Source organism: Nothoprocta perdicaria, unplaced genomic scaffold, assembly GCF_003342845.1.
Source record: "Nothoprocta perdicaria isolate Ctin4 unplaced genomic scaffold, notPer1 scaffold_61, whole genome shotgun sequence".
NCBI lineage: Eukaryota > Metazoa > Chordata > Aves > Tinamiformes > Tinamidae > Nothoprocta > Nothoprocta perdicaria.
In genome coordinates, this window is record NW_020455877.1 from 3,075,688 (window position 1) to 3,083,573 (window position 7,886).

The 7,886-nt window shown below is 35.7% G+C and overlaps 1 long non-coding RNA gene across 1 annotated transcript in view; it reads right to left on the reverse strand.

The window, feature by feature from the left end:
* The window catches only part of LOC112956254, an 86,315-nt gene extending 84,327 nt beyond the window's left edge, over positions 1 to 1,988 (reverse strand). Inside the window, exon 1 of the long non-coding RNA XR_003251014.1 lies at positions 1,820 to 1,988. This is a non-coding gene — a long non-coding RNA (uncharacterized LOC112956254). The remainder of the gene's footprint in view (positions 1 to 1,819) is intronic.
* Positions 1,989 to 7,886: the final 5,898 nt, after the last annotated feature.

A 7,886-nucleotide genomic window follows, 5' to 3' on the forward strand; every position in this document is an offset into this window, starting at 1 on the left:
ATTACTCGGTGGTTTAAGTAGTCCAGAATTTAAGAGCAAACATGCTACTGGATCCTAAAGAAACAATAGAATTTGTTCTGGAAAAAGTTGGGTTTTCATAAGAATAAGAAATACCCATATAATCTTTTGAGGCTGTGATATTCATAAGTGATTGCATAAAATTCTGAAATACCCAGAGGCATTTTAAGAGAGTTCTGTGTATTCAAACAAGAAGCTTGAGATATTGGGGAAAAACAGTCAGCATGCAAATTCCTGTTAAAAAATAGCTCACTGATGGAAGGAGCCTTCAGGGAGAATTTAATGAAAGCCTCTTTTCCTCAGTTTTTCTGATGTCTATAGGAAAGGAAATACTTTAACAGAGTTCACTGGAAATAGGATTAAAAAAAATCAATCTTTTTTTTCTTTCAGTCTTTCCAAGACTCTAGAAAATAAAATCAGGTGTACATACAGGAGCAGCATATACTGCCTTAACTTAGTAATAAAGCCTTGAATATTAGAAAAATATTTCTTATATAAAGGATACTAAAGGATACTACAAATGCTCTTAACTCAGAGTTACTAACTTTAACCCTCTGAGGGACTTAATTTCCTGTTTTGTTTATCCATTACTACTATGTTGCTTTCTTTCAAGAGGACATGAAAAAAACATGACTACTGTCTGTTACTTGTTCCCCAAATGTCCAATTCAGTGTATCCATCGAACTGCCAAGTACTCCAAGCACAAGTTCATACATCATTTACTTCTAGTAGCAGGACAGAAGTACAGTAAGAGCACTGGACAAATTCTAAAGAAGTTAAGCTCAGAAAAAAAAAAATATATATTGCCTATAACTCTAGTTTAGCATTCAAATCACGGAGCCAAAGTGCAGGTAGAGTGCTAGATCAAGAATAAAACAAGGCCATGACTTTAGCTTTAACATGACATTTTTCCTTCATGTTTCTTCTATGCAGCAACTCCCGCGCTTGGAACAGTTTAAAAATTTCTGTCTTCTTCTGCAATTTGGAGAGATCTTGCATTTTTAGGTCAGTCTGCCTACAAGCTACACTGACAGCTATGCAGTAAACCTTTCAGATTAGGGGGAGGTTGCTGTAACTCATTTAAACACAAAAGTTTAAATGGCAAGAAATTCTTCTTTAGAGATTTTTTTTTTTGAAACCATTGTCTGTGGCATGTAATCCTTGTGCTTTATCAAGAAGCCTCTGGAGTCTGGCAATATAGATGCAACAACAGGCTTCTATCACATGTTTCACATTGGAGATTTTCAGAGTTAAATACCCTAATCCCCATGTGAAGGGTAGAACATCACAGCAAAAGAAGAAAATATCTAACTCCAGAATTAATTTACAATACTTTAAGGGAAGTTCTGCATTGATCCATGTTTAGAAAAATACACTGTTTTTCTGAGATAAATATTCAACAGTAAAAAATGCTTATAGCTGAATATGTTTTATGATAAGTATGATTTTGCCCATCATTTTTCATTGTTTCAAGGGGAAAAAAAGCAACAATATTCTCTGGATAGTCAGCATTAACTTGTGCCAATAGCTATATACAATAGATTTTTTTGGTTTGCTTAAAGGTTAGGAGTTGATATTTGCCCCGAGGGGGTTGCTGACAAAGCACTTGACAGTAGCTACAACACATCTACAGTAGGTAGATCAGAGTATTTTACCTGAAAGCATGCTGCAATACAGTGCCATCATTCAATCAATACAGCTCACTTAGTTAACATTTTCCTTAATGTATCTGTATCACTAGTTCATTAGATCATTACCTGATAAATAGCGTGGGTAATGAATGGAGAGAGTAACTACATACCTTCAGGAAGAACCTGCCCGATAACAATAATCCATCAGGAAAACTGGCAGTATCCTCTGATCTATTGCCCACACAGCTATGACTTGATGGAGAGTTTCATTCTCTCTGCTCAGCACTCCAGAAAAAAATCAGCACAATTTGAGTATTTCTCAGGATGTGACAGCTCTCTAGATCCCTGGTTGCATTCTCTTCCCAGGGGTTGGCAATCTGGAGTTCCAGTGTGCATACAGCAGTGAAGATGAATTGAAAAATCTTGAGATAAATTAGGGATGGCTAAGTTAAAATTGTCTCTGCTCCCGAGCCTCTCATCTGCAGTCTGCAAGCCTGTTTTGCTGTGAAAAAGCTAGATGGCAGGCTGCCTTAGTGAATCCTTCTTAAGCGACAGGGAGCATTTTCAATGAAGAAAAATTCTCCCATTATCTAAGCTAATGTGACTGCAGCTAAATCTAGTGGACACTCTTAAGAGTGTCTTAAGAGTACCATGAAATTCACCCTTACTCTTGCTTTCTTTCAAACTAAAGATCAAAAAAATAAAAAAAAAGATACTATCAATACTACCACCCTGAAGGTTTCTAGCTGAAATACTCAAACTTCTAGCTGATAAATGACATCATAGTTCTTGATTTAACTGGGTCTGGTAATATAAACAGAGGATTTTTTTTTCACTATATTTCCTGCAGTGTATCCATTTGTACTCAAATTAACCTTCCACTGTCTCTTCTTTCTTTTTTTTTTAATGATTATCATTTATTTGTAATTACCTTAATTTTAAATGCTGCATGATTTTCCCTTAGCTGAAAAAAATTAAAATCCCGACTGAAAATTAGTACAATTAATGTGTTTATTCTTAAGAAAATCATAATCCAAACAGATGTGTTTGGTATTTTGGTATGTCTCCAAAAAGTCTAGTTTTAAATCGTACCACAACAAAATATCACAAGTTTATAATGGGTTGCTGATCTTTAATTATGGGTCACTTCTTTGGTTACACTATCTTGCAAAGAGACTAAAGGTGAGATTTTTCCACAAATTAGTTTGTTATGTAAAAAATAATTTCTGTAGCATCACTAATTTTTCTCAGTTCATGCTAGTGATTTCCTTCAGTGATTTTCCATTAAAATGGAGTCCCCTCCATTTGCCAACACTTTGTGAAAAAGTGGCAAAACCCTGTTTGCTCATGAGGTATAGCAGTTGCTGTTAAAACCTAAGAAATAGCTTGTAAAGGCAGAACTGATAGTGGGATTTTTTTGTACAAAATCTCACCTGCAAAAGTTCCCAAAACCATCCTTCCTCATGGAAAAATAGAATAGTTTTCAGAGCTGAGAGTCATCTGCTAGACTCAAGATAGGCTTTGTTTGTGAGGCATTTATAAATTTTAGAATAAGCATTTAAGCATTATTCCTGTCTCCCCTCACTCTACAGCTACAGGTTCATGTAACTACTGCTTTCTCTTTTTTTTTAAGAGTTCCAGTAGCCTGAGTCATTAAACTACATCTATATCTTGGCTCCTATTCAAGAAAATCTAATGTGTGAAAAAAATTAAAAAAATATTATTTGTAATGGTATTTAAACATCAGCAGGATATGATTCATTCATGTTTCTTGGGACAAGTCAGTTAGACAAGAATTTCAGCTTCTAAGATGTTTTTACTGGATTTTTGGCTGTAACAGGAAACGAAGTAGAGAAGCAATTTAGTTAACAAAATGAGATGATCCAAATGTCTCAGCTGAATTCTCAGCTTTGATCATAAATTCACCTCAAGGTTTTCTTGTAAAGGGAGAAGGGAGAGGAAAGAAAAAAAGGGAACTTCAATACTAACATTTTTTTTTTTCCTGGGGAAAGAAGTTTAATGGTCTGCTGGTGATGTGAAAACTACCTGGACAACAAAAATTTTAAGAAAAATTTGAGATAAGTATATATCCAAGATTACATACATACTTTGTCAAGTTACTTTCTAGTACCAAAATATACACACCTTTCATTTTATTTTTAAGTCTGTAATAATGATATGACTCTAGTTACTCAAGAAGATATGTGAAGAACATCAAAAATTTGTCCATATAATAGGGTATGATAAAAGATATGTATGTAACTAAGTCTTCAGAACGATAATTGTAATTCTCAATGAAGAAAAACTTTGTTCCAAATCTTGTCTTTTCTGTTTTTCCTCTTATCTTTTCGATTTCCTCTTCATTCTTCACTGGAAACAAAGCAGTAGTCAATGAATTCAGAATGCTTTTTCGTGCTTTAACCTGCTTCCCTTGCATTAGATTATAGTAGCAAAGTGGAACAGTTAACAGGGAACTCTAGTGGAAGCAGAGATGGATATTTGAAAAATGAAAACTACAAAGACAATGACAGATTTTTTTCTTTTCTTTTCTTTTTTTTTTTTTTGCCTCCATGCATTATATATTATATGCATATGCACAATAAAACAAATCTGAGAAAACAATACAGTACACATGTAAAAATATAGTAAACTTCTACATAACTTTCATTACTCTGGACTGACATAAGTTTGGATTGATCTCTTGTAGAATTTCAGGTACAGCTTATATTTCTCCAGTGTTTGCTTTTTATATATCACATTTTATTTTGTTGTTAGTATATGCATGTTTTTAGGCTATGTTTTCTTCTTGGCTTTTTCGTTTTCATAAATTTCTAGAAGAGTAGGAAAATAAAATTATTTTAAATAAAAAAAAAATCTGTAGCATTAAGATTTAATAGTAGAAAGTAACAATCTGTCGCTATGAATTCACCTTAATCAAAGGTACAGAGACTACACAGGCTGCTTTTTTGCCAGAGGCCTTCATAAACTAACAACTTGTAGAAGAGGGGAATGAGGTGTCTGAGAATGAAGCAAGTAAATCTGACAGGGAATTTAGCTATTGGTGTGCTATTTGGAACTGACTAGGCAACCTCAGAATGAGGATTTACTTATACCAGGAATCTGTCCTTAGAATGGGGAATGATTTAGGTTAGTGTCAGCTGAAAGTCTCTCTTCAAACTTGATTTTGCAACTTTATATGAGTCCTAGAAGGCAGCAATGTGGAACGAATAAGAAGAGAGGAAAAAGATGTAAGTGTTCTGAATACGCTGGTGTTCCTTCTCTTATCTGACTCTTGATAAACTTCCTGCTTTCACACCTTCATGCTTTTAGAAAAGCAATACTTTTCAGACTGGAGCATACTATATTAAATAGTAGATCTGTTAATAGAGCCTCCTCCAGTTCTTTCTTTGTATACTGTTCCGGATGGGTTCAGGGTTCGGCAATTGAAAGCACATGCACTGAGAGCAAAATCACTCCCTTGGTTTATTTAGGACAATTCACACTAACAACACACTAAAGCAAGACGACTGCTTAGCAACTACCTGCAAAACAAGGTGCCTACATAGCAATTACTTACGAAAGGATACCAGTGAGCAAGATAGTGAGGCCAATCATTCCTCCCCATGGACAAGAGGTGGCTGACAGGCTCCAAGCTTTCAGGCATCCCCGCGGAGACAACATAGGTCTTGGTTGGAAGTCTCTCTCCGCCTCCAATCCATGAATATTTTTTATATCTGGTGCATCCAATCACATATGGCCCATACATGTCAGGAGGCAACCAGAGGGCAGACAAAGCTCCATCCTTTTCGCTAGGCAACTTTCCCTGGCATGAGCATGCGCACCCACCAGTGGGGGTCTCTGGTCTCATTATGAGGGTCCTGCCTTCATCATCTTCCTCTCCCTCGCCTCAGGTTTGACCTCCAAACTAGCTTAGACGTTAGCTGTGTTTGGGTTGGTGGTGTGCCTTCTGGCACAGCTGCCTCCAAATTTCTCAGTTGCTCCTCACCACCAGATAAGGCCCCTGTTTTCGCAGCTGTAGAGCCACCTTCAAACTCCCTACAACCAGATAATGGCTTAGTTTTCAGCTTCACAATAGTCTCAAGCCCTCTACAGATCATAAACAGGTTATGAATCTTTCCTCCTCTTATACATATACTTAAGGAAGAAAATAAAAGGACAATTTAAGACAAAGACAATTTAAGTATTGAAAGTGGCCTCAGGTAAGTGAAAGACAAGGAAAAAAACTCTACATTCTCTAGATATTCTCTGTCTGTAATTCTGCACATTGATGCATTTGTCCTAGTTCTGCCTCATGTAGACATATCAATCACAGTGTGACAATGACAGACGATTTCCCCACTTTAATCTCCATGGTCCAGACCACAGCTCATGTTCTTCTTGCCATCCTACATACTGACTGAATACCTTATGAAAAAGTAAATATATACAGAAGCTCATGCAATGGTATCCTTGCTGTAAGAGGAAGGCTGTATTAATATAACTGACACATGCAGAATGGAAAAAAAAAAAAATCATCTCTAAAACATAACAGCCCGCTCTGAAGTTCTTACATTGTACACTGTGTACTTTTCAGTTTTTATTTCCATGTTAGCTAGCCTTGTTCCCCGTGTTGAAAATCTATTTCTGGTTGGAATGCATTAAGTGCATTTCTACAGCAAGTCTTATTTTCATTTCAACTTAAGGGAAACGTCACATCTCTGTGAGATCATGCTCTCCATAATGCAAATCATACCCCAGAAGCTAAGCAAAAATCACAGAATCATAGAATCTTTAAGATTGGAAGGGAACTTTAGAGATGATCTAGTCCAACCCCCCTGCACATGCAGGGTTACCTAGAGCATATACCACAGGATAGGGCATTAACTTCAAAACACAAATGTAGATGCCCCATTAGAGCCTATGAAAGGTATGCATGAGAACTAAAAGCTGAGTTATGGTCTTTCTACAGTAATTCAAAGAGCAGAAGAAACAGAAACTTACCTAACTTAACTTGTTAAACCAAACAGTCAAATAAATCAAACCTCAAGCAACACCTCCTTCACGCAACTCTGGTGCCACTGTTGAGTGTTTCCAATTTATCGCCCTTGAAGTTTTGAAATTCAATCATTTAAATATTTTTTTAAACCTCAAGTTTTCATAAACATTTACAGGCCACATTTTTGCCCTCTGGTTCTTCAGATGATTCTTCTAGCTCTTCAGATGATTCCATTGACATTTACAGACATTACACATTAAAAGCAATACATTTTAATGATTGATATTTAAAATAAAAAGAAAACTCATGCTCTTTCTTGAAAGTCATTAAATATCTATATTACAAAATAAATGAAACTTTATCAGTTCAAAATATCTCATTTCAATCTGATTACAGGTGTCTATTAAATTATTCAGCAAAAATGTCCAGTTTGCAGCTCATGGGCAAAGCATGTGCTGGTTTTATCCTCTCTCCTCCACTGTCTAGACAGCAAGGAGGCAAATACACTCCTAAAAATTCCAGCAATCAATGATGAAAGATTCTTCAAATTTCCTGCTGTCAACCTTTTAGCTACATATTTGTTTCCCTCAGTTCTCATTTGCATTATAGCGAGTAGGGTCTTACTTTGAACTCATATAGCACCTTTCATCTCAAAAGCTCAAGGCAAGTTTAATGTGCCTATCTTGAAATCCATAAAGCTTACTTTATCCAGACTGAAATCTCAGTAGGTGTGTGAATTCAGAGTATCTGATTAAGATACTGGAGGAAAAACAAAAACCCTGTACATGTCAGCCAAGTGAATTGGGGCTTTTACATGCTACTGAAATACAAGTGAAGAGTTAACTGGAGAAATGATGAGTCAAAAGAAATGAGGAGGGAGAAACATGGAATATAATCAATATGTCTCCTTTAGGAGCACACTTCCTGTGGAATTCAGAACACATTCAAACATATCCAAACCTTTTAGTTTCTTCAGAAAGCTTGTGCTCATCTCTGAGGTACTGGTGAGTAAGTTAGCCCTGAACATCCTCATTTTATATATATGTAGATTATATATATATAAAAATAAATTACAAAAAGGCTATTTGTTACATTCAAATTACATATGACCTTAAATTATCACCCAAATAAGATATTGAGATAGAAAATCTGCTCTTATCCTATTTTAACACACCATTTTGTAAGATTTCTTGAAGCAGAATGCAGAGAAAATGATACGAAGGTTCACATCTTATTTCTAG